We start from the raw sequence: 27,048 nt of genomic DNA, 5'->3' as shown, positions 1-27,048 counted from the left end.
AGTGGCATATACCGTCAATGTCATAATGTGGGCCAATGTCTTTCTTTCATGTCCCACCATGCATATTGTCTTTCTTTGACCCATTCTTCTGAATGTGCACTCTCAGAAGAGAATAATGAATAAAGGAAAGCAGAGCTAAGGATTGGGTTACCTATCTTCTTCACAGAAACCGTCACCCAGTTTCAGGTTAGTTGTAACACTACTTTTTGCTAAACCTCTTTTACCACTACAGACTTCTACAACTCTCTGATCTGCAGATGGGAGTAAAGAAATAAGAATGAAATATAGGCCCCTCCTTTTTTGTTTTCAATCTCAAAATGCTTACATGGGAAGGTAGAGGATGGAAAATTATAGTCATCCACGTGGACATTGGAGCTTTGGCCCTCATCAGTAGATCAGATGCTTTTTGAAGTGAGGTCTTCAGATTTGTCTCTAAGCTGCAGGAGCAGAGAGGCAAGCATGAAGTTTGGTGAGCTATTTCATATCGATGCTTACAGGAAGAAGGCTTGCCTTCAGTTTTGCTCTTTACTGCAACTCTGTACGTTAGGGATAGCGATAGTCATGGTTCTTGAGATGTATATGTTCACTAATGTTTTGTTTTTCAACCAGGTAAGGGAAACATTGTTCGATACTGCTTTGTATATGATGCAACAAGTCTTGACATGAAAGGGTCTCTATACCATCTCACTCTATATGGGTTTGCAGAGACAGGGGGAGGGGAAATGAAAAAAGGAATCTAGTCCAAATAATGCCTTGTGGTGGATGAGTCAACAAATCAACAGAGAGAGCAAAGTCAAAGTTGAACCAAACGTCTCTAGGACCTTGTGAATGAGCCCAGCCTTGAAATGTTTGCCATGTAAGTCAATCAACAACGCTCATGTAAAAATATTATCAATTCTCTTTGCAAGCCAATAAAAACTATTTCTTTAGCATGCAAATGCTTTTCAACCTGATTATAAGTTACAATAACGCATGTCACAACCTTGCGTGCCATCACCATGGATGCATGACAATTAATTCAACTACAATGCAATTATATCTTTTTAATTGAAATAGCTATTACCACAAGTTCTACAGTAATGGCATCGTTTTATTAAGGGCCTTTCTCAGGATGCAAAAAAAGGGGGGTCTCTAATAGGAGTGTGGCCTATGTAATTAAGGGCATGGCTGAAACACATAAACTAAATTGTTGTGATCCCTATAGTGTGCTACCTGACCTGTATGTTGGGCCAAGATTAAGTAATACCTTTAAAATATAAGCAGGAACTAGATTGCTGGCATGAATTGCTTTAACTTTTTTATATTAATTGTCAGACATGGATGGGTATTATTTGCCAGTAAAGTTCAGGACATGAATCTAGGACATGATAGGTACCCATTTAAGTGTCTGTTTTTAAATTACTAGTAGGTCTGAGACCCAGGGGGACCCATCCTACTTAAAGACATAGGGCCTGATTACAAGTCAACAGTCCTTAGACTGCTGTACCTGTGGTGACGGTCCAACTGCCTCAAGCTTGGCGATTTAACCTACAGGTTACGATGTTAGCGTTTGGAACGCCACCACCAGGATTGTAGATCCTGACAAGTTGGCGATGGTGAAAGCCATGCTCTGCCGGCCTTTTCATGGTGGAGATCCCACCATGGAACGGCCAACAGAAATGCAGAGATGGGGCCACAGGTACACGCTACAGGCACTAATCATGGCTTAAATTATTAACTCTCTCCACTGACAAAAGCACATACAAATATCATACTATACACCCAATTCCCCTCAACCTTGCTTCTTACCCCTAAAATCTAACACACTACCAAGTCATTTAAACAACAAAATACATTCCTGTACAAAAAGGAAAAAACTAAAATCAAATGGTTATGGCACTGCTCATGCCCATGTTGTAGGTAGTGAAGAGGCCCCCTGTCAGCACAGTCAGATTGCGCACTGTCTGCCATGTAATACAGATACCAAGCAGTTCTTCATAACTCTTGCATAATTCATTATAAACCAACCATCCAATTGGTACAGGTCAACATAAAGGGAGGATTAAACTTGAACGTACAGTATGGCTCCAGCCACATAGCCCACAAAATACCTCACAAAATAAAATAAAGTTAAATTAATATGCACATTTCTAACACCTACCCATAAGTCAGGTGTCACTACTGAGGATGGCTTTAAGGCAACAAACTAAGGACAATTATTCAATAACCAAAGAACAAATGGTGCCACAACACACAATAGTAGAAAAAAGAAAAAATTATCCCCCATCTAATTGTGTCAGTATAAGTTATTTTTTTAAATGTGCTATTAGTAGAATATATTTTTTGATGTTTTAAGTGACAGTTAACCTTTCACCTGATAGTCACAAGTTCTATACTGAATTGTAGATTGTATTTTTGTTAAGGTGTTTGATGTACACATTGTTTAGCTAGCTGTGTAATGTAATAGTTTGTTTAATACTTTTTAACTGTGTTTTTTTTTATTTTATGCATGTTTTCATAACTATGGAGATTGTTTTGTTGTTTGTTTTTGCTGTTTTTATTGTTTGTTTTTATTGTCACTTTGGTGTCAGAAATAAAGCTTTTTGATTGAATGAATATCTGTAAGTGTGGTATGAAAATGAAATGTGATTTAAAGCGCATTCTGCTAGATTGTCTTTGGTTTTTCAAACAACAGAAAGCGCTATTGAGACCCATCTTAAAAAAATACGATATTATGGAGAGAAGACAAGTAGGTACTTTCCTATTTGATATAAGGTCTTTTGATGCCACACGTGCTTTGGGGAGATTTATAAAAAAAGTGAACTAAGTTTTAAAGACTTGGGTGATAATAATTCCATTAAATATGTCACGAGTTGGATGTTATGAATTTATTTTATTTTTAAACAATGGTTTAATAAACTTTGTGGATTATTTATGGTGTTTTTATTGTAGAATTGTTTAAAGATAAGGTCTAAATAGCCCCATTTTGATAAACAAACAATCAAACAGGCCCTAACAAGAAAAAAAGCCAAAACCTATGCAATAACCCACCTAACTAATATCAGTGAACAAAAATAATACCCCACCCACGCAGATCCCCTTTAACCGTTGAGCAGGTCCCTAAAACTTAACACATTAACCATACATTTAAGATATAACTGTCTGCACCTCAAAAAATAGGTATCTTAAAAAAATGTAAAAAATCATGGCTTAAATTATTAACTCTCTCCACTCACAAAAGCACCTACAAATATCATACTATTAACCCAATTCCCCTCAACCTTGCTTCTTACCCCTAAAATCTAACACACTACCCAGTCATTTAAACAAAATACATAACTGTATATAAAGGAAAAAAAATCACTCAGTACCCCTAATAGTCACTGATACCTAAACTCGAAAATAATGTTATTGTCCCATTCATGGTTGATCTCTGAGCATTTAAAAAACGAAAACTACCACTTACCACTAATCATTCGTGCATCCTAAAAAGCCTTCACTACCCCTCTTTAATTTAATTCACTTAACTATAAAAAAAACCTTAATATACCTATTCACTGCCCATCCTTGAACCCTGAATATCCCGAAGATGGCAGTCAGGGAGCTCTATGAACCTAGCTGAGCTCTGAATCAATTCCCTTTACTGATTGTTCTCACTCTGCCATGTATGCAGCTACAGATTTTTATGATATCATGATATTCTTCTACCATGGAAAAGACTCTGATACACTGATAGTGAAACCTGGATTGCTGCTGGGCAGTGCCAACACTCTGCCCAGAGGCTACAACAATTCACTCGCTGTTTTCAAAATCTCTAATGGACCCAACAGTGGATTCTTTGTGTCTGGGGCTTGGTGAGGGGATTTCTATTGCTATCATCTAATGCGCTCGGACACTCCTTGACAGTGAGTGTGGCCTTGGCTGTGGAAGTATCGCAAAGCAGCAGTGAAAGTATTTTCATATTCACCTTGTAGCTGGAATCAGGCTCACTGGTGAATATCAACACTATTGTACCTCTAAACTGTATGATAACAAGGAAGGAGCTCCTGAGGCCAAGGAAGGCAGATACTTCAATTGGCCATCTCTCCAGTCTGTCATGCCAGCAGTACCAACACTGTAGCCAGGGGACAAAGATAGATACCTGGTAGCTTTACCCAACAGCATGCTGGTAAGACAGCCAATGAAGCGGAATTGTTTAACTAATTGGCAAAACTGGTAAATTCCGCTTGATTGGGAATTCTGAAAAGCAATATTGTAAGATTAAATTAAGTCTTCGGACTGGTCTTTAAAAAGACTTGAAATGCCTTAACATTCCCCATTCCAAAATTTGTAAAATGCTCAATATTCAAATCTGAATCTCATTCTGGGATTAATTTTCGTGGGTGCTGTGCTACAGAGATCTAATTTACAAATAGAGGAGTCAATTGAAAGTAGTACGCTCTCCAACAACAAACTGAAACAACCTTTACAGGGGAGAGGGAAAGAATGCTCCTTGAATAATGAGCTCAGTACGGTAGGGGGCTCCACAGGGGGTAATAGTGGCTCAATAATCAGCCCAAACAGTAAAAATGGTCTAATGCAGAGGACACAGTTAATGCTGAGAACACAGTAGTACTGCCCGCTATGGCTGATATAAACATAAATAAGTGTGATCAGCAACAAGCATTATGGTAGGATGATACGTAAAATCCCAGAATGTGGGGGGGCATGTACACCCATTTACACCCCTTGTTTTTCAACTTGTGGGCTCGAGCAGTAGGTCTGAGGCAGGGTTATATAACTATGCTAATGAAATTCAGTTGACTGCTGATTTTAATATAAGTCCTCATCAAGCTATGAACCTACAGCAATTAAATGACATGCGGGCAGCATCTGTGATATCTACTATATCAGTATCAATATCAGTATCAAAACATAGTCACTAAATAGATTTGACCCATTAATCCAACTGGCTCTGGAAAATGTCGCCACCAAACAAATGGAGGAGAATGCAGAATTAACTGTGCACACTGTTGAGGCATCACAGGCTGCAATCACACTTTCCACTCTGCTGAGCTCTGTGGTAGTTACTGATAAAATGGAAGGTGTGACTCGACACACCCCAGACCAGAGAACTGAGGTAAATGAGGATTCTAGCTTGTTTGAGACTGATACTAAGATTGATGTGGATGAGGAAGAGAGAGAGAGAGGGAAGGCAGTAGGGTACATTATTCTCAGAAGTCCTCACCCCTACAATGAGACCACTTTATTAAGGCTAATACTGAGGGCAACACTAGATGCTAGACGAGGACAACTGGATTTGAGCAAAGAGATTTACTATATACGGGGCATTCTGGAAGACGCCAATACAAATATGGCTTCTTTATCCAATGTTTAGAGGCTGTTGACTGATCAGTAAAGGAAACCACTGCTACATGCGAAACCAGAAATTAAGAGACTTTCACTGCCATTAATAGAATCAAAAGAAAAAATAAGGATCTTGAAAATAGATCACACCTTTGTAATTTGAGATTGGATGGCAATCCTGAAGCTTCTGAAGTGGCAACCACCTTAATGGTGTCAAATGAACCGACTTTTATTATGGGTCTGGCAAACAAAGCCAAACTGGAGCTGTCAATGACCCAGGATCACCAAGTCTCTTTTCAGATAAAAACTAAAAATATGAAACTATGAACTTGCCTTCTTCTTTAAATATCTGATGAAGGGGAAGATACCTAGGCCCGTATTTATACTTTTTTTAGCGCCGTATTTGCGCCGCTTTTTGGCGCAAAACGGCGCAAACCTACAAAATACAATGGCATTTTGCAAGTTTGTGCCGTTTTCGCGTCAAAAAACGACGCAAATGCGGCGCAAAAAAAGTATAAATACGGGCCCTAGTGCTGCAAGGAACTGGCATAATTTTAAAGCCACATCTGACTATATGCTTAGCAGTTACCCAGATACGTTGTTTTAGACTCCACAGCATGGCTGTCAGATAAGTACTTTGATTATAGAGATTAAAACAGTGGGAGAGCAAGCTAAGATAATCCACCAAGCAGTCTGTGAAGGTTGTGCTCATGATGCTAAGGGGATAAATGTTAGTGCCAATATGGCATCTACTATACAGCTAGGTCTGCTCATCATCCCTTGGATGGAGTTTTTGGCAGCAACTAACAATTCTTTCATGCAGGGCCAAATTGACCATAAAACCAAGGCTAAAATGAATTCACCTCTCTCCTAAAGCATAATGGCAATGCAGACCTAGTTGATATACCCCCTACTATCTAAACATGGAAAGAATCCATCTTTTGCATGCTTGTATATATATTGTGCAAAAGATCAATAGTGCAAAATATCATCCTTCCCCTCCAAAAACAGTAACAGACTTGTCAAGCCAGCACACTTACTGAGATTCTTTGGAAGGCAGGGTTTCTACTGGATGCATAACATCTTTTCCTGTTCAGGATGGGACAGTTACTACCTGGGCACTGCCTACATTTGAAATAATCTCCCAGTATGCTGCCTGACTTTATTTGGGAGAGTTCCATCTCACAACTTAGTGCATAATAGCTCTTATTTACGAGATGTGCAGTGTCCCATCCTACCGCGCTTAGGTCAGTCTATTGGTACCCTAATTGCAGTGCATTTAGTGTACTTTTCACATACGCCAGCCTACTACTCTGGTGACTCAGGCCACCAGAACTATTGACATCATTCAAGGATTTTATGTAAATTGTTGCCTTCAGTTTACTCACTACCCTGATTGAGTGTTTTAAGGCTGCTTGATCAGTAATTAATGTGAACCCAAGTAATGCATAAACTGCTAATAGAAGATACCAGGCCCCACCTTAACCAGGCCCTTAAAAAGTTATTTTCTATTACTTCTAAAGTGCATAAGCTCCTGTACCCCGAGAGTTCAATCCCATAAAGAAAAGCCAAAACTGAATTCTGTTTGCAAATTTGAAGGATGTTGCTGGTATTATGTACACCTGCCTTGTGTCTAAATTTCAAACCGACCCAGAGGTCTGTGTTGAAACCAAGCGGACCTTCAATATCTGAGCCCTCCAACTTAGGGCCTGATTTAGATATTGGCATACGGATTACTCCGTTAAAATGGTACCAGATATCCTGTTGGCTGAAACCTAAATCCCATTATTTCCTATGGGATTTAGATTTCAGCAGACAGGATACTCATCAAGTTGTGATGAAGTAGCCCATCTTCCAATATCGAAATCAGGCCCTAAGATATTCTGTGTTAGAAATTGGGCTTCTGATTGGCAGTGTTATGCACTCTGCCCAAGCAGGATCCACATTCCTAGTCAGGGTAAGTCAGATACACACTAAAAGTTAACCTGTGATCACCCCCTGGTAGATTGGCACAGAGCAATTAGGCTTAACTATAGAGGTAATATGTAAAGTGTTTGTGCAACACTTCAAACAGTAAAGCAGTGATAATACCAACCAAAAAAGATACCACACCTAGTTTGAAAAATAGATCTTAATTTAATGAACAAAAAAAGACCGAAACAACAAATAAACAAATAAGTATGTCAAAATATGCATTTTTAAAGATTGAACATAGTTATTGTGCCTAAAAGCATAAAGTACCAACCAGGGATATCTGGTCATGCTAGATGGGTGAAATCGAAAAGTTCCGACCAATTGCATGGAGCACAGGTTGGATACAGGCCCGGACAAGTCCTGCTGAAAGTTGCCTTCTCAAGATTTGAGCCAAGAGTCCCATTCATTGGGAAGCATTTTGCCAGGAGCAAGGAAAGCATCTCTGGCAGGGGTCTGCAGGCATGAGGAGTCAGCTGGGCATCTAGGACTGGCAGGTGGAAGCCTTGTGGTAGTGTGCGGCGCAAGGATAAAAACTAGTGACAGTTTGCGCTGATTCATCGGGCAAGGGTGCAGTCATGGCAGGAGAGGGCACTTTTCTGATCGTGAGGAGTCCAAAAGCTTGATTCCTAGAGCCACAAAACCAGTTTCAAGGGCCCAGGGCCTGAGGGGCCAGTCTTGGGGACGAGGAGCTTATTGTAGATGGGTGTAGGAGCTATAGAGAGCCTGTTATGTCCCCGAGGCTCAGATCAGGAGGCCAACAGGCTAGCCCTTTGAGTCACTCTGGGGTCCTGGGTTCTAGATGGAGGATTGCATGTCCACTTCTCCTTCCCCAGGAGAGAGGTTAGCAGATAGCAAGGATGCTCAGCAAAACAGGAGTGCCACAGAGAAAGAGCTCAGCAGAGTGGCAATCCTTGCAGCAGCACAGCAATCATTCTTCCTGGCAGAGTATCTACAGGTCCAGAAGTATGTTGAGTTGGTGGTTTCAGAGGTCCAATATTTATACTTTGGTTTCCCGGTTCAGGGAGGTGGGAAAAGCTTCTAGACAGTGGCCTTGACATGCATGGAATCCCCTTTCTCCCCTGCCCTGGATCCAAACTCCCTGGAGTGGCAATACAGGGTCATTAGGCCTATTGTGAGGAGACAGGTCACAGCTTATTCTGTGCAAGTGGGGCTGTGCTTAGCTTGACCCCACCCATGAAGCCAGTTATGACTCATCAGGGCCAATGAAGTCACACCTAGGCTGCTATTGTATATGGCTGTCTAGAGGGAATGTGTAAAGCCCAGCTGTCACCCCACCCCAAATATGTATTGGAAAAAGGCTGCAGGCCCACAGGGCTAGGAGCAGGAAAGTACCAACTTTCTAAGAGTGGCATTTTCAAAATTGTAACATTGAATCCATCTTCATAACTAATGACACCTTAGCATTACAATTCCATAGGTACTAAGGCTCGGATTTACAAAAAGGTGGTGCAGCGCAATGTTGCAACAATATTTGCAGCACCACAATACTTTTGAAACGCAGGGATGCACCTTATTTACAAAAATACTGTGCACCCCTGTGTGTATCCCTGACCAGCACTAAATGTAGCTGCCAGCGCCAACGCAGGCATCCTTGTACCATAGTGCAAAGGTGTGTAATTTAGGGGTGTGACTGTTTATGTGCAGGAAGGTGTGCCTTCCTTCACATAAACAATCATTCATGCCCTTTTGCTCTTTCTATGTATGCTGCAGAATGTAGCACACATAAAAAAAGCAAAAACAAGGAGGAATAATAGTATTCCTCCTCATTGCACCATGCTAACACCACCCCTGGGGTGGCTTTATATTTTGGCGCTGCCACAGATTTATGATTTCCTGTAAGGCCACAGCAACACCCATTGCATGCCTCTCTGCCACAGAAAACTGCGGTGGAGGGGCTCCTACTTACAACACTCTTTGTGGCTACGCCTCCTTGTAAATATGGTGCTGTAGCTAGCACAACCGAAGCATCACTAGAGGTGAGGCTCTAGGAGCGCTAGGGCCTTCTAAATCTGGCACTAAAAAGGATAGATCTACACCTTCCCAAACAGGTATTGCAGCTAATAAATGTAATAAAAAATCCCCACTAGTATACTATGAGAGAGGTAGATCTCAGAGAGGTGAAAAATGAATTTTCAAGTTTTTCACTATCAAGACATATAAAACATAAAAATACATGTCCTTCCTTTTCTTTACAAAGCACCCTGCCTTGAGGGCTTCCTCAGCCTTACCTTAGAGGTGACTTGTATCTAATAAAAGAAGAGTTTAAGGCCTGGCAAGGGGTTTTAAATGCCAGCTCAACATGGCAGTGCAGCACTGAATTCAGGCTGCAATGGCGGGCTTGGGACATGTTTAAAAGTGTGTGGCACAAGCAGTGCTGCGGGCTCACTAGTAGTATTTAATTTACAGGCCCTGGGAAGATGTAGTGTACTTTACTAGTGACTCATATGTAAATTATCTATCCAAAGCACTTTAGCACTGGTTAGCAGTGGTAAAGTGAACAGATTTGTAAGGCCAACAAAAACAACGTCTACAAACTGGAAGGAAACAGGAAAAAGGTTTTAGGAGGACCCTGCAGAGAGGCCATTTTCCAACATTCTGTGAACTGTATCCCCTATGGGACAGTTTTATCAGTTAGTTTTGATGGCCAAAGTCTGGAAATCTTTTTAGTAGTTTATGTGGTGTGTTATCTGTTTGGGCCAAAAGGATTACATCATCAGCACACAAAGGAATTGGGACTTTGTGTCCAGCAATGATAGGAGCATGAATAGGTTTTTCAGGTAAGTAAACTACAATATCATTTAAGAAGCAGCTAATAGGAGAGGGGCCAGCACGCAGCCCTGCTGTACACCTTCTTCAATGAGGAATGTCTCACTACATGCAACTCTCCGGCCTTACTAAACTCTGGGCTGTGTTATTAGTGCTCTCACAATAGTAGTCTATACCCCTGATCCACTAATATCTCCATAACAAAGTGGTCCACCAACTTAAATGCTGATTTTCAATCAACAAAAACTAAATATATTGATTATATTCTTTTAGTTACATAAATGTGATATTCTTTTAGTTACATAATGTGGCGAATCATATAAGGAAACTGATTGGCCTATGGTTCTGACCCTAGATCTAAAGTCAGCTTGTGTTTGTGTTAAAATGTTTTCCTTATCCACCCAACCTTGCAGTCAGTTTAATATGATTTTACAGAGGAATTTCCCAGCCCCATCCAGGAGAGAGGTTGGCCTGCAGTTGGTGGAACAACTCCAGTCACCCTACTTGAATAGGGCTAGTAGCATGGTTTTGCACCAAGATATAGGGAGACTATTGTCGGCCAGGGGTGAATAAAATACATTTGTAGGAACTCTAACCCACAACTGTGGACTTTCCTGAAAAGGGTCAATGGGAACAAGAACTGAACCTGGTACTTTGTGTTTTTTCATACTGGTCAGTGCCATTTCTACTTCCAGGTACTAAAACAGTCAGCACACTATGGCCCTCATTATGACATTGGCGGTAAACCCTGCTTACCCCCATACTGACTGCCGCCAACACACCGCCGGGCTGCAGATTACCGTTACCCATATTATGATACACATATAGCATTCCATCACTATACCGCCACACACACAAGTCCGCCAGCCCAAAGGTCGGTGATAAACTGGCAGTAGCAAAACCCATACCGTTACGCCAACAGAACTACACCCACAACATTATGACCCACGAATCACCACAGCAGACATTCAATGGCAGCAAACCTTGTGTCCCACTCTGTCACCCTGTCCACCATGAACTACCATTGCTCCACTTCCTATGCCCCATTGGACAATGCACCTGTGATACAAATAGACTGGACTCTAACCTGGACTTTCCTCCACCATTGCAATACCCCCTCCACTTATTAGCACTTAAATAAACACCCTTAGAAAAAATTACAAGTTTGGAGTCTGTCAAATGATTGAACTATGTATTCATTTAACAATCTGTAAACATTGCAGTTAAACTGTACAGTAATGTATACATAGGTATGACCTGTAGTTGGCTGCAGTCAACACACCAGGAGCCAGAGTGGGGCACAGACATCTGAAAATAGACATGCCAAAGGGTATAGTAAGTGGCCATGGTTTTGGGGGAATCTGCCTGCCATGTACATTGTCCGACACAAAACTGTCAATGTAAGGTGAAGTTACAGTGTCTTACCTGTGTGTCACTGGAAGTACTGTTGCATGATTGCTGTTCTGTTGTCCACATCTTCATCCTCTGCCTCCTCATCTTCACTGTCCACAGGGTCCACTGCTGCCACACGGCCATCCCCAGCCTCCTCCTCCTGCAGAAAGGCACCTGGCGTCTCAAGGCAAGGTTATGCAACATACAGCATGCAGCATGCCACAATGATCTGTCAGACCTTCTTGTGTGAGTAGTACAGGGATCCACCAGTTAGATAGAGGCAACAAAACCTGGCCTTCAGGAGGCCAAACGTCCTCTTGATAATCCTTCTTGTCTGCCCATGTGCCTCATTGTAACGTTCCCCTGCCCTAGTCCAGGGATTCCTCACAGGGGTCAGTAGCCATGAGAGGTTTGGGTAACCAGAGTCACCTGCAAATATCGAGGGATACCTGTTATACACACACTAACCCTTAGGGAAAACACCATATCCATACACCAACATACACTGGGTGGGAACCAGGGCTCACCTATTAACCACACCCGGTGCCTCTGGGGTTGAGCAATCACATTTGGGATGCTGCTATTCCTCACGATGAAGGCATCATGCACAGACCCAGGACACTTTGCATTGACATGGGAGATATACTGGTCCGCCAGGCACACTATCTGCACATTCATCGAGTGAAAGCTCTTTTGATTTCCAAACACCTGTTCATTTCTCTGGGGGGGGGGCAAATGCTATACGTGTACCATCAATAGCCCAAATAATGTTGGGAATATGTCCCATTGCATAGAAGTCAGCTTTCACTGTGGACAAATCCTCCACCTGGGGGAAGACGATGTACCTGCGCAAGTGCTTAATCAAGGCAGACAGCACTATTGGGAATATTGGCTGTGACATTCCTGCTGCCAAACCCACTGTCACTTGGAAGGAGCCAGTTGCCAAGAAGTGGAGAACAGATAGGACTTGCACAAGAGGGGGGATCCTGGTGCGCTGATGGATCGCAAAGATTAGGTCAGGCTCCAGTTGGGCACACAGCTCTGTGATTGTGGCCTTGTCTAGTCTGTAGGTGAGGATAATGTGCCTGTCCTCCATTGTTGCCAAGTCCACCAAGGGTCTGTACATGGGGGGGATGTCTCCATCTTCTATTCATCCACAGCGGTTGTAACCTAGGGGGCAAAACGAGGAGCAGCTGGTAAGTACTCCACATTTCCAAACACTACACTGCATTGCATGTTGTGACTGTAACACATTTATGTTGGATAGGCCCCAATGGTGCCTATGTGTACTCTGACGAAGTTAGGTGCCATAGCCTGCCCCCCCCCCTGAAATGGCGTCCACCTGTCCTGTGTGGAGGGACAGGTGGAAATGAGGTAATTCCGCTGACGTTGTGCACCGTTGCAGGAGGCGATCGAAAAGTACAGTGCAACTTCTCATTGGTTAACATTGGCCCCTGTGGGTTACAGTGGCCAATGGTGATGTACGCCGGCGGTGACGGTACTCACCACCTCGGACGTGACTGCCATTTTCTATCTGTTCACTCACTTGCGACCTGATCTTCAACAGGAGAGGACCTACACTGCAAGTGCTGCTGTGACCTGTGTCTGGAACCGACCATGGCTAGAGTCACTGGGGAAAGGGCCCCTGCCTTCACTGCTGCAGAGCTGGAGAGCCTGGCAGATGGGGGTCCTACCCCAGTACCGACTGATGTATGGGCCTCCAGACCAACAGGTGAGTAAACTGTGAGCACGATGCATGGGGCATGAATGCATGGAGTGCTGTGTGTGAGGGCCTCGTGTAGGGAGGGGGTTGGTGTAAGGGTCCTGGACAGCGTGCCGCATGTATGGAGGGCAATTTCTGTGCATAAGAGGATGTGAGGGCTATGATGGGCCATTTGTGTAACAGGCCAGAAGGTCTGACTGATACCTTTTTCTATGTGTATTTTTCTGTAGGTCAGCGCCCATCAGAAAAATGGGTATATGACTTGCCATCGCCAAGGACGTGCAGACCCTGGGGATCTACGGCAGGTAGAACACCCACTGTGGCAAACAGTGGGAGTACCTGAGATGCGGGGCACAGAAGACCGCGGAGGCCCAGCTGGGGATGGCCTTCCAATGAGGAAGGGGTGCCCGTTGAACCCTGACCCCCCTGATGGCCTGCATACTAGCGGTGGCCTATATGGAGCTGGATGGGCGCTTGAGGGCATCAAAGCAGCCACAAGGGGTGAGTACAGTATCCCAATATACTTCTTGCGCATGGTGGGGTGGACTATGGTTGGGGTGCCCCTAGGCCCGGCTGGGCATTGCAGGGTAGGTCCCATGTTGGGCAGGGTCTGATGTATACCACCTCATAGCAAGCTAGCAGGCATCCACTACTGGGAAGGGGTCTGTGGGTTTCAGGTATGCTGCTATTGGCATTAGGTATTCCTGTCCTTGGCCTGGTGACTAGCATTGTGACTGTTAGTGCATTGCCTAGTATGTAGGGCTGTTCCCTCTGTGTGTGTGTGTGTGTGGTGTACGCCAATGGTGGTGTTGGAGCTGCCATTGACCAAGTGTATCCTTTGTCTCTCCTTTTTGTTTTGTCACCCTGTCCTTATGTGCATTAGCATCATCTGGTGGAGGAGCAGAGGCACCGGCGACGGAGGGAGCTGCCTCCCACAGGGCCCAGGTGGCCGAATCCACCGACGGTGAGGGCACCAGTGGGATTGAGGGCGAGGGGAGCACGACGGCGGAGACAGGAAGGGACAGTTCTGACAGTGATGCCTCTTCCAATGGAAGCTCCCTGGGGGTGGCAGACTCTTCTGTGCCCACCCCAACTCCAGGTACAACCACCATCTCACATACCAGCATCGCCCTCCCAGCAGCACCTCGGCGTGTTTCCCGTGCCCGCTGTTCTGCTTTCCTGCTCTTATCTCATAACCGAGCTTACAGAACCTTTCTGGAATGCACTTCGGAGTTTAAAGAAGACATTTATTGTTATTATTACTTCACCACGAGGTTCCTGAGAGACGAAATTAGTAGATTGGCAGCACACGTTCAAAAGTAGTCGCAGCAATGAAAGCAAAATATATCCAAGTACTTCTCAGTTGCAATGTACACAGCAAATACATGTGATTATATTATAGCATAACTTCAAAGCAAAGCATAAAAGTCAAAATTGCATCACCATAGGGCCTATAACTCAGCTTCATCTTTCTGGGACCTGCAAGTTGATGACGTCTCCATCTAAGTCTGCTGTAGTCTAGAGTCATCCTTAAAGGCAAACTCAGTGTGAGAACCGAAGAAACTTGGAGAGTGGCCAATTCTCCGAGACTCACTCGTTCTCAGACTGGATTGAGAGGTAAACACAAAATCTATGTGCTCTTATCAGCTAGGGTCTGGTATGAAAAATACAGCTTGGTCTATCTTGTGGAAAAACACAGCTTGGAAAAACACAGCTCATCTGCAATGTCTCAACTGCAATGTCTAACTCCACGTTAAAGCCAAGAGGCAGCTAACCTAAATACCAAATGTAATGTCTAATGTCATGTCAAAGCCAATAGGCAGCTAAACTGAATACAGAATGTAATGTCTAATGCTATGTCAAAGCCAATAGGCAGCTAAACTAAATACCAGATGTAATGCCTAATGCCATGTCAAAGCCAATAGGCAGCTAAACTGAATACAGAATGTAATGGCTAATGCCATGTTAAAGACAATAGGCAGCTAAACTGAACAAAACATATAGGGGGTCATTACGACCCTGGCGGACGGCGGAGAAGCGGCGGTAAGACCGCCAACAGGCTGGCGGTCTTTTTTTTGGAATTATGACCATGGCGGTACCGCCATGGTCATCTGCCGCTTCTCCGTTCCGCCCGCCATGGCGGAGACGACCGCTGGGCTGGAGACCAGGGTCTCCAGCCCGGCGGTCGTCACTATACTGCCGGCGGTATTTGGACCCGGCTTACCGCCATGGATTTCCTGCGGTTGGAACCGCCATGAAATCCATGGCGGTAAGCACTATCAGTGCCAGGGAATTCCTTCCCTGGCACTGATAGGGGTCTCCCCCACCCGACTCCCTCCCCTACACCCCCCACCACCCCTGCAACCCCCCAAAGGTGGCAGGACCCCCCTCCCCACCCCAACCCCAACATCACATCACTCATGCACACACGACACGCACGCAGGCACCACCAACACACATACACGCACACTCACCGACATACATGCATACATCCACACACACACACAGTCAGACACGCACACCCACATTCAAACATACACACACACAACCATGCAGACATATCTACAGACATACACGCACTCATTCCCATATTCACGACTCCCCTGCAAGCATACAGGCACTCAGACATCCCCACTACATACACACACGCACACCCCCATGCACGCAAACAACACACAACACCCCCACACCCCCCTCCCCTCACGAACGATCGACTTACCCGGTCCAACGATCCTCCGGGAGGGGACGGGAGCCATGGGGGCTGCTCCGCCGACACCACACCGTCAACAGAACACCGACACGCCGAATCACAGGAAGTGATTCCGTGGGTGGTGTTCTGTTGACGTGGCGGTGGAGGTGGAGCAACCTCCACTTCCCGCCGCCAACCAGTATGGCTGTTGGTGGCTCTCCATCCAAAAAAGGACGGAGAGCTGCCAACAGTCATAATACGCCGACCGGAAAACCGCCACCACTGGCGGTCTTCAGCACCGCGGTCCCTCAGCGGTCTTGACAAAAGACCGCCGAGATCAAAATGACCCCCATAATGTGCTACTGGTGAACATTGAGAAACTAATATGCGCAGTGGTGAAACACAAAGTCATTGGTCAAATACAATTAATAGCATCACACCCGCTCACCCAGGAGGCTGGGCATCTCCTTCGCCCCAGGCACCTCAGGTCCTGCCCCAGTTAGCCCTGCTGCCCTGAGTGAGGAGGCTATTGACCTCCTGCGATCCATCTCTGTTGGGCAGTCAACCATAGTGAATGTCATCCAGGGGTTGGAAGCCCATTTGCAACAAACAAATGCATTCCTGGAGGGCATTCACTCTGGCATGGCGGCCCAACAGAGATCAATCCAGCCTCTGGTCTCCTCTCTCATGGCAGCCATTGTCCAACCCTCCCCCCTACAACTTCCTCTGCCCAGTCCCATTCCCCTCAACCCCAACCTATCCCAATCACACAGACAGACCAGCATGCACATAAGACAACACACAGGAATGGCTCAGGCAAGCACAGGTACCACACATCACATCACAGACACTCACACAAACACCATCCAGAATCAGACATCCCAACATCCACTGCCTCCACTGTGTCCCCCTCCTCTTCGTCATCCACCTCCCTCCCAGTTGCGTCTCCACTCATACCTGCATGCACTACATCCGCATTCACTACCTCCCTCACCATCACGCCCATCACTACACGCCCCTCACTGGCAGTCACCACCCCTACATCCATGCACACGTCCCCTGTGTCCTCTCCCACTGTGTCTGTGCCCCCTTCTCCCTAAGTACCCAAACACAAGCACTCAGACACCCAACAGCCATCCACCTCACAACAGCATCCAGCCCATGCACCTGCACCCAAAATCAGCAGACAGACACCTCCTACAGCCACTTCCTCTTTCTCCACTCCTAAACCCTCTCCCTTTTCCCTCCCCAATGTCCCTAAGAAGCTTTTCCTCTCCATCGTTGACAACTTCCCTATCCCTCCCCCCTATCCTTCACGTTGGGCTAGGGTGGTCAGAACCCACAGTCCATGGTGGCATTAGTGTTGACATCTACTGGAGGTGGGAGAGGCTCCAGGGAACCAGGCACCAGCACTGAAAGTGTGCCTGCAGAAGGTGCATCAAGGAAGGGCAAGGAGTCACCAGCAGCTGGCAAAGGGAAGGGCAAGGAGGTAGAAGCAGCTGGCAAAAGGAAGGGCAAGGGGCTAGCACCAGCAGCCAGGAAGGACAAGAGGCCTGGTGCTGGGAGGAACTCATTCGGTACCACCATCACCAACCATGGCAGTTCAGCCATCTGAGGCTGCAAGGGAATGGCTGGAGCATCCCCCTACCACTGCAAGCACTGCCACCAGCACCACCGCCAGCAGCAGCAGCCCCAGTGGGCAGCCATCTGAGGCTGCAGGGGAAGGGCTGGAGCCTCCCCCCACCACTGCCAGTGGGCATCCATCTGAGGCTGCAGGGGAAGGGCTGGAGCCTCCCCCCACCACTGCCAGCACTTCCACCAGCACCACCACCACCAGCAGCAGCCCCAGTGGGCAGCCGTCCAAGGCTGCAGGGGAAGGGCTGGAGCCTCCCCCCACCACTGCCAGTAGGCAGCCATCTGAGGCTGCAGGGGAAGGGCTGGAGCCTCCCCCCACCACTGCCAGCACTGCCACCAGCACCGCCACCAGCAGCAGGAGTGAGGTGGGGGCTTGGTCTACGTGTAGTGGCCCTGTGGCCCATGGACATTGAGGACTGGGCAGTGTCCCTTCCATTGTAAATATGTATATACTGTTTTGATTTAGAAGCACATATTTCTACTATTTTATCTTATTACACTCACTTTAATCAATTCCTTTTGTCCTTGCATTATTCCTGAGGGGTACGTGGTAGATATGTAATGTTATTGCATCTGTTTGTGTGTATACGGGCGGGGGTGTTGCATGTTGCGTGTGTGTGTCACTCTCTTTTTCCTCCCCCCTCCCTTGTGTGCTAGGCAGCAGTACTCACCGTGGTCGTCTTAGTCGGTTTTGATGTTCGTAATGCATGAAGAGGTATACAAGCATGGGAAAAATGTGCAACTCGGGCTCCATGGAATCATGGTTGTTCCCTGAGTCTCAAGAGGTGAGTTGTTTCCCTTCTGTGTTCTGTTTCCGCTGTGCTTTTGATGTCATTGGTACCGCCCCGGAAAAGGTGGCGGACAGGCCTGTCTTCATACAGTGGGTGGAACATTGTCTTCCGCCTGGCTGTTGGCGGTTATCACCGTGGTGCTTGTTGCTACCACCGGTGTGTGTTAAAGTGGCTGTCTGTCTGGGCAGTTTCCGCAGTGGTCATAATTCAATTTTTTTACCGCTGGCCTGTTGTCGGTATTACCGCTGCTTTATCAACGACCGCCAGGGTTGTAATGAGGGCCTATGGGCTTCACATGGATCCTTGCTGGGCAGCTGATGTTTTAATGCCATCCTTATATAGATCACCAAAATGTTTTACCCATGCCCTTGGTCCTATATGACACTTTGCCTATTTACTGTTCCCCTCGCTACACAGGTGAATACTTCCTAGCATTTTTTTTATGTGTGCATCCTACCTCAGCTCTGCCCATAGTGTGTTCTGTTCTGCCAATTTCTAAGATTTTAAGAAAGATTTATAGCCTCACCTTTAGAAGAGCAGTTCATAATGCCTATCACAGTGGCATTGTATTAAGGCTTGAAAAACTTTAGGTTTCACGTCATGGCAAGCAGTGCCATACCACCTACAGTACTTACTACAGTACTAATTATTTTATCATGGAACCATATGCTGTCAAAATTACACGATTAGTGCTATTTGGGGAATTCAGGATTGTATGACCATGTTTTGCCAGGGTTGACAGTGATGCATAGATGGATTTCAAGCCCGAGAGCCATTCACGGTGTAAAGGAGCTGTGTCAGGCCACTAGTCACTGAGGCACTCATCCTCAGGCAGATATAGGGTTGTATGGTCTGGATCACATGTATTATCTCCTCCACTGTCAAGGAGGCATCCAAGTACATAAAGTATGCATGGTCCAACAAAAGGAGTTGGAGTGTGTCAAAAACGGCATCAAGGGATGCTGTATCTGGGACCATAGTGGTGTGAGATAATTTAGAGTAAAATGATGTTGTAGGAAAATAGCCTCTTTCTAGCATGGTTACCCCCACTTTTGGCCTGTTTGTGAGTGTGTGTCAGTGTGTTTTTACTGTGTCACTGGGATCCTGCTAGCCAGGACCCCAGTGCTTATAGATAAAAACCTATATTTCAGTGTGTTTTTCCTGTCTCACCGGGATCCTGCTAGCCAGGACCCCAGTACTCATAGTTTGTGGCCTAATATGTATGCCTGTGTAGTGCCTAACTATGTCACTGAGGCTCTGCTAATCAGAACCTCAGTGCTTATGCTCTCTCTGCTTTTAAATTTGTCACCATAGGCCAGTGACTTAATTTACCAATTTCAATTGGCATACTGGACCCCCCTTATAAGTCCCTAGTATATGGTACCTGGGTACCCAGGGCATTGGGGTTCCAGGAGATCCATATGGGCTGCAGCATTTCTTTTGCCGCCCACAGGGAGCTCAGACAAACCCTTAGACAGGACTGCCATTGCAGCCTGCGTGAAATAGTGCACACACTATTTCACAGGCATTTTCACTACACTTAAGTAACTTATAAGTCACCTATATGTCTAATCTTCACTTGCTGAAGATTAGGTACAATTTTACTAAGTGTGAGGGCACCCTTGCACTAGTAAAAGTGCCCGTACATAGTTCAGGGCCATTTCCCCGGACTTTGTGAGTGCGGGGACGCCATTACACATGTTCACTACATATAGGTCAATACTTATATGTAGCTTCACAATGGTAACTCCGAATATGGCCATGTAACGTGTCTAAGATCATGGAATTGTCCCCCCATTCCAACTCAGGTATTGGGGAGCCAATTCCAGGCATCCTCGGGGCTCCACGATGGACCCCCATTACAGCCAAACCTGCTCTCTGAGGCTTGCACTGCAGCTATAGATGCTGCCCCCTCACAGACAGAGTTCTGCCCTCCTGGGGTCTGGTCAGCCCAGTTCCAGGAAGGCAGAACAAAGCATTTCCTCTGAGAGCAGGGTGTTACACCCTCTCCCTTTGGAAATAGGTGTTACAGGCTGGGGAGGGGTAGCCTCCCCCAGCCTCTGGAAATCCTAGGAAGGTTGTGCCCTCCTTGCATAAACCAGTCTACACCGGTTCAGGGACCCGTTCTCCCCTGCTCTGGTGGGTAACTGGACAAAGGAAAGGGGAGTGACAACTCCCCTCTCCATCACCACCCCAGGGGTGGTGCCCAGAGCTCGTCCAGTGTGTCCAAGACTTCAGCCATCTTGCTTTGCAAGGTGTGGAGCACTCTGGAGGGCTCTGAGTGGCCAGTGCCAGCAGGTGACATCAGAGTCCCCTCCGGATAAGGTAGCCAATCCCCCTCAGGGCTATTGAGGGTCTCTCCTCTGGGTTATTTTCAGATTCTGCTTGCACGTTTCCTTCAGGAATCCTCTGCAACAACTTCAGCATCCTCTGACCTCCGATCAACTGCAGCCTGCTCCAAGACACGCTGTAACTGAAACAAAGTGTCTACAAGAGACACTTTTCTTCAGCAACCTCAGCTCCAAGTCAGCAACTGCAACAATTTCCATGGTGTGCATGCTCTGGGGACTCCCTGTCTTCATCCTGCACCAGAAGGACCAAAGAAATCTCCTGTGGAGTGACAGAGTTACTCCCCTGCTCCAAGCAGGTACCTTAAAGGTGACAACCAGTACCCTGGGACTCCTCTCACGGCAACGAGCATGCTCCTAAGGGCACAGAAGGTGGACATCATCGACATAGACTGTCCTGAGGTCCTGCTGACGCAATTTAGAGGAGGTAAGACCTTGCCTTCCCCAAGAACAATGGTACCCCTGTGTTCTCTGTCTTCTTTGCCTCTTGAGGCCTCTGTGCAATCTTTACAAAATTCCTTTGTACACAGCCTGGCCCAGGTCCCCAGCACTCCACCCTGCGACACTCAACTCGCTGAGTTGTTCTCCGGCGGCATGGGACCTTCTTTTGTTGTGCTGCATCAACTTCATTTTGCACCTCCTTTGTACACGGATCCTACAGCTTCTGGGGGTGCTGGCTGGCATCCTGAGGGCTCTCTAAAGTGCTTAGAGCTCCCTCTTCCTCCTCACCTAGAGTTGAGGCCCCCAGGTCCCTCCTGGGTCCATCCAGTGCCATTTTGATGAAAAACACACTTTTGCTGTAGCCAGGGCTTGTTGATGTCTTCCAATGCAAAATCTTGTCTGCAACAATCTTCACGCCGCAGGACATCTTTTACATCATGCAGGAACCCGCTGGCATCTTCCTAGGGTGCATTTCTGCAGTCTTCAACTAACCAGGGACTATTCTTTTTCACCCTCTCCTGGGTTGGGAGGGCCTCCTGTCCTTCCTGGAACTTCTTTCGACTTCTGGACTTGGTCCCCTTCCTTTGCAGATCTTCAGGTCCAATAATCCAGCAGCTGTTCTTTGCAGACTTGGTTGGCTGCTGCAAAATCCCCAAAACAAGGTGTAGTGTGTCCTAAGGAAACCTGCAGTGCTTTGCTCCTGCTTTTCTGGGCTCTGGGGTGGGGTAATTTACTTACCTTTACTGTATTCTTACTCTCCCAGCGATTCTGCACACACTACACTTGTCTAGGGGGGAATTTGTGATTCACATTCCACTTTTTTAGTATATGGTTTGTGTTGCCCCTAGACCTATTTTCTTCCATTGCATTATATATGATTTTCTACTGTTTGCATTGTTCTATGACTATTTACTTGTCTAATTTTGGTGTCTAGTGTATATATTGTGTATAATATGTACCTCCAGAAGGAGTATTGTCTCTAAGATTTCTTTGGTACTGTGTCACCCAAATAAATAGCTTTATTTTTTGTAACACTGAGTATTGTCTTTGCTTGTGTAGAAGTACTGTGTAACTATAAGTGGTATTGCATGAGCTTTGCATGTCTCCTAGTTCAGCCTAAGCTGCTCTGCTATAGCTATCACGATCAGCCTAAGCTGATAGAACACTACTACATTCACTAACAAGGGATAACTGGACCTGGTGTAAGGTGTAAGTACCCAGGGTACCCAGTACTAACCAGGCAAGCCTCCTACAGATGTCATAACCTGAACTATCTTGTCAGGTTTTGTGCGGCCTAATTGCTGATAGTCCATAAGTTTCGTAATTTACTTGCTTGACAGGGCTTACGGAAAAGGCTTGTCAGTGTCTTCAGAGATCTGTCTCCTTCACCAGAGCACCTCATCAACAACTTCTGTTGAGGTGGTGAGCCTCCCTAGTTGCCTCCTCTATGCAGTCGGAGAGCTTCTATTGGCAGCAAGTGTTTGCACTTTTCTGGTGTCAAAGAACTTGAGCTCAAGGGTGCGAATTTCTGTTTATAGTGTGGTAAGTTGCATGTGGATTGCCTTAAGTATCGTTGACTGCTTTTCTATGCAGGTGTCATGGATGATGACCTTAAAAGCCACCCACAATGGGGATGGAGAGGTAACCGAGCCCTAGTTGTGGGTGTAGAAATATAGGCTAGTTATACGAATTTCATCTGAGGAGACTGCATCGCAAAGGGTGTGCAGAGTTAATATCCAGGTGAAGGTCTGGGAAGGGAGAAAAGGAGTGGTTTCTAACAAGGTAAGTGTATGATTGGAGAGAGTTCTAGGGAGGTGAGTGACATGCATGGTCGAGGTGAGGGCATCCCACATGAGCAGCTAATAGTTGATTCTGAGCCAGGTGTTGTATGTGGAAGTGATGCAGGAGTCCTTAGTGCTATTGGCCTGATGCAAGCACCACAGATCCTGTAGGTTTTTAATCACACATCAGTGTGTGGACTTGGGCGGCTGCATTAGGGTGGGCATTCTGGTGGCCCTGGATCTGTTTGCAGACCACACTGAAATTGCCACCCCATAGAACAGCGGTGGGTCCCATTGTGGTGATTAAGCACAAAACCTCCACAAATAAATCCAGGCAGCCCATAGAATTTCTGTGATCTACCCTGCCCAAAGGTGAGGGGCAGTCGCTGGGGCCAAATGGAGCTCTTGAAGAAAGCAAATATCTATGTGGTGCCTGTTGGGGTATGCCTACACTAATTTCACCTTCTGCCTGTCTTTGAATCTACAGACATTCCAGGTCAGGCATGTAATGGACGTCATCCATCATTGGGGGGATGTGCATTAGTCATACCACTAGGAAAGGGGGCATGTGATGTTAGTGAGTGTCTCTAGAGAGGGTAAGGTTTCCCTTGGAAAGTGTGAGGCATGTAACGCAGGACAAGAAACCAACAATAAAAAGGTCCCACCGACCACCCACTTCAACTCACCCAACTAGTTGAAATACCTCATATTACACCCAAACCCACATCCAGGCAACTGTGTGGTACGATGAGAAAGATCCCTAGGTGAATGTCCTAGTCATTAACTGACCAGGCGGCAGAAGAAACTATAGAAAAACCCCTAACAGTGGTCGGGACAGAAAGCAAAGCAGTCGTAATAGGGGGGAGTCATCAACCCAAGTCAGAACCAAGTATCCACATCCAGGGCTGATGGATTCAACAGTGATGCATCAATGGTAGAAAGGAGTCATGTCCCAGAGTAGCATTGTCCAAGCCACTAGTCATTATCACTGAGGCAGCCATCCCCAGAAGACATAGGGTCTGGGTATTGTTCACTTTGGTGATTGCCAACTTATAGGAAAATCTCATAGCAGCCTTTGGGTCTGTGATGTAATGCTGCTTGCCATCAAATTGAGTCTGCAATTTAGCTGGGTAGATTAAGGAGTAGGTGTTTTCAGATTTTATGGAGATGTTTCATGGGCAGGAATACCCAATGAGCAGCCTGCATTGGAAAGCTAAAGTCAGGGTATAGAGGTATGTTGTTACCCTGAAGCTGGATAGTGCAACGTTCCCTGGCAAGCCACAGGACGGTGTCCCTATCCACCTAATTAAAGAGTCTGGCCACAATGGGTATTGTTGATGCACTAGGTGGAGGGCGCAAGCCCAGCACACGGTGTGCATGCTCAACAACGAAGACTGGCAAGAGAGCATCACCAAGCAGGGAACAGAGCATGTGTTTGACATTGGTCTCTATTTTGTCAATGGTGATTGATTCAGAGACTCCTAGAATGAAAAGATTGTTGCACCTAGAATGCACCTCGAGGTCTTTATTTTTAAGCTTGAAAATCTCCAGTACTTTCTCCATATGAGGAGTTGCTCATCAGTGGGAGCGTAAAGTACTTTGATGTTAAAGTTGCGTTTTCAAGGTGACCAAGCCTATCACCATGTGTTTTGACTCTCTCCTTTAGGCAGTCAAAAGTATTGTTCAGTAGGTCTATTTTGGCATCAATGGTGCAAAGGCTGTTTTCCACATTAATAAGCATCTCCTTGATGTCTAGATCTTGCATGCTCCTCCCAGCGGCAGACTCAGGGGTAGTGTGAAAGCCTTGGTCTGGATCAGTCATGTGACTTTGGCTGCTGCCTTCAAAGGCCACATTTGTCTGCCTGGCCTCGTGTTTGCTCACGTTGGATAGCTGTAGCGCTCGAGGGTGCTCTTAGTCCTGCCTCACCCCACATCCATAATCATGAGACCGGGGAGATCGAGCGGACTCAGTTGCAGCCTTCAGTGATGGGGTGGAGAGCAGACAGTATTCCAATGTTCAATCACTTGCTGGCGTGCATAAGTCTAGTGGGTCCAGGCAGGTTGCAAAATCCAAGCAAAGCCAGCACGAGAGAGGTCATTTCACCCACCATCCTACTTCAGCCCCAGTGTGCCTGCAGTCCCCAAGGCCCCACCTCACCCCAAGTCCTATAGAAGAGGGGACTGGGTGGCACAAGCAGACCTGATCAGAAAGGGGGTCAGACACCACAATCGATCCCCTAAGTCCACTCCCAGGGCAGGGGCCGCTCAGTGTAACAGTGCTTTCTGCACCCGACTGGGGCAAGGATGCCACAGCATCTCCCGGGATCACTCCAGCCACGCACCTACCTCTGCTGCTGTCTGATCATCTGTGCAGCCTGTATCCATAATGCACCTCAGGGCCACAAAGGGTTGGCCCTGCCCACTCCCAGTATTAAGTTTGGCAGCCTCCCCCAGAGGGGTGATGCTGACCCCAGCAGCCACTGGAGGGAAGGCACTCCATTTAAGGAGGGCATCCAGGGGATGCTGGGGCAGCAGCAATAGGAGGCACTAACTGACAAGGCTGCATCTAAAATGTTGTGCAGGCCCTGCGCAGCCACAGAAGCCAAGCACACTTTTCTTTACCAGACCCACCAGGCAAACAAAAAGCTTGGCTGCCTCCCACTGTAGTCTCAGCAGATGTAGGCCAATGCAGTGGTCTATTGGGTCCTAGTACTGTGGATTAAGGGCAGATTGAAGCAATTTCTGGCTGAGTTTCACTAGGCAACAACCATGTTGCTGCTGGGGTCTCTGGCATTATCTACCTTTCTTTCTGTACTTGGAAATGTGATTCTTCTTGAATGGTCACTTTTCACAGTGCACAGGTTTCAGAAGTTTGTCTCTTTAGGACCCTGATTGGTGTTTTTTCCAGAGCTCAGCAAAGAACAATTTTCTTTTGTATCTAGCACCTCAGCATCCTCCCTTGAGGGCCATTTGTTCCATGGTGGATTGTAGTCCCTAACAGACTGCTGATGACATGGAAGGACATTTACCCTCAATATGTGAAACTCTTCCTGATGTATTAGAACTAGCCTAGGTATGCATAGAAATGCAAATTTCACTTTCTTTGTTTGGGCATTACTCACTCTAAACACACTTTGTTGATTTATTAGTGTTACTCTTTCTATATTATTTGAAGCCACTACCCTTAGCTCAAGGACTGCATAAAAGAGAGCTAGTAACCTAGATCTATTCAACAGGTTCTTGAGGCCCACATCAGGGAAGAGATTGATAAATTCCAGAAAGCAAATATATATATCTGGATCACTCTTTACCCCTTTCTTAATGAGTGGTCACTGATCACAGTTTTAAAGTCTGCTTCTTTTTTAATTACTACAAAAGGGGGAGCTACTGGATTTAATCCTTGTGGTACCTCAGATGTATTTAGGTGCCTTGTGGTGATGCAGTGACATTTTCAGCTTGAACTTCTTTTTCATCCTTTTCTCTGTTTTTAGAAGACATTTTGTTTTGTGTGCTTTTTTTCCAGGCTTTTTATTTTTTTTCACTGGGTCCCTATGCTCATCTTTATCCACTTCACCTCCTTGTGCTATATTTACTTTGTTCACTGTTCTCAACATCACCATTGGTTGTAAGATGAGATAAGTGGATGCAGAATCCTGATTATCTCAGTACTCAATAAATTCCATTCCCAAATCACCTTCGGGATTAGGCCTCGCTGCATCCAAGATGGTTTCAGAAAACTGCTGTTTTAGTGAGTATACACAGTGGTTTATTTCCTTCCTTGTCTTTCTTCCTCTTTTTGCTGTTTCCTTGTTCTTTATCTTCAATTACAAGATCTCCCTGGTTCACATGCTGTGGGTTCGGCTGCTGATTGACTTAGTTCCATCATGATCAATTTGGTCCAGCTTTCTAACTAATAAAACTCTGATGTCACTAGCAATACTTGATTGAAGTGTTTTGATGACATTATGGGGCATATTTGTACTCTGTTTGCGCCAAATGTGCGTCAAGAATTTTGACGCACAATCGGCGCAAACCGTGCACCATATTTAAACTTTGACGCTCAAGCTCGCGAATGCCACAGTTCCACTGTGTGCGTCATTTTCTGGATGCGGGAAACCACCTTGCGTTAATGACATGCAAGGTAGGTGTTCCCGTCCCAAAA

This window comes from Pleurodeles waltl, chromosome 5 (genome assembly GCF_031143425.1).
Source record: "Pleurodeles waltl isolate 20211129_DDA chromosome 5, aPleWal1.hap1.20221129, whole genome shotgun sequence".
In the NCBI taxonomy this organism is placed as follows: Eukaryota; Metazoa; Chordata; class Amphibia; order Caudata; family Salamandridae; genus Pleurodeles; species Pleurodeles waltl.
Note: the sequence above shows the minus strand (reverse complement) of the source record.